At 54.5% G+C, this 1008-nt stretch overlaps 1 pseudogene across 1 annotated transcript; it reads left to right on the top strand.

The window, feature by feature from the left end:
* Positions 1-2: 2 nt before the first annotated feature.
* LOC103256952 lies at positions 3-701 on the top strand (annotated as a pseudogene). Its single transcript, XR_504099.1, has one exon. The product of XR_504099.1 is annotated as a cleavage and polyadenylation specificity factor subunit 4 pseudogene (transcript).
* The last annotated feature ends 307 nt before the right edge of the window (positions 702-1008 follow it).

Raw genomic sequence — 1008 nt, forward strand, 5'->3', positions numbered from 1 at the left:
AGCAACAGCTCGGGGCACAGCTGTTGCTCTTCCCCAGCATGGACAAGTCGGGGGCTGTTGTCTGTGAATTCTTTTTGAAAGCTGCCTGTGGCAAAGGGGGCGTGTGCCCATTTCGCCACATCAGTGGCGAGAAGACAGTTGTGTGCAAACACTGGCTGCGAGAGCTGTGCAAGAAAGGGGACCAGTGCGAGTTCTTACACGAGTATGACATGACCAAGATGCCTGAGTGCTACTTCTACTCCAAGTTCGGGGAGTGTAGCAACAAGGAGTGCCCCTTCCTGCACATCGACCCTGAGTCCAAGATCAAAGACTGCCTTTGGTACGACCGCGGCTTCTGCAAGCATGGTCTCCTGTGCAGGCACCGGCACACGCAGAGAGTCATCTGTGTGAATTACTTCGTGGGATTGTGCCCGGGGGGACCCTCGTGTAAATTCATGCACCGGCGATTTGAACTGCCCATGGGAACCAATGAGCAGCCCCCACTGCCACAGCAGACGCAGCCTCCAACAAAGCAGAGAATCCCACAGGTCATCGGGGTCATGCAGAGTCAAAACAGCAGTGCAGGCAACCGGGGACCCCGACCACTGGAGCAGGTTACCTGTTATAAGGGAGCCCCAGACGTTGGCTCAGAGTGTGGTGAAAAAGGACACTACACCAACAAATGCACCAAAGGGCACTTGGCCTTTCTCAGTGGACAGTGACAGCAGCTGGAGCCAGCTCAGAGCAGTCGGAGGGACCCCGGTGTTGGGTGTGTGCATTTAACTGTCCAACGCAGTGCTTGCTGGTGAACTCTGGCTCCAGCTAGCCGGCAGGCACATGGGGTTCATCATTCTGAAGGGCCATGTCTGTTAGTTTCCTATTGTTTGGCTGTCATCTTTTTTGAAAAAAGGACATGGGCTAAAGTTGGGTCTCTCCAATGACATCATGTTTGTCTAGGCATCCATGCCTCCTTTCTGGGACTTCCTACACACCTGCTCTGGGAAGGGGAGGAAGTATCTGGGGAAGGGA

This window comes from Carlito syrichta, unplaced genomic scaffold (assembly GCF_000164805.1).
Source record: "Carlito syrichta isolate Samal-C Ts95f unplaced genomic scaffold, Tarsius_syrichta-2.0.1 Scaffold298462, whole genome shotgun sequence".
NCBI classification, from domain to species: Eukaryota; Metazoa; Chordata; class Mammalia; order Primates; family Tarsiidae; genus Carlito; species Carlito syrichta.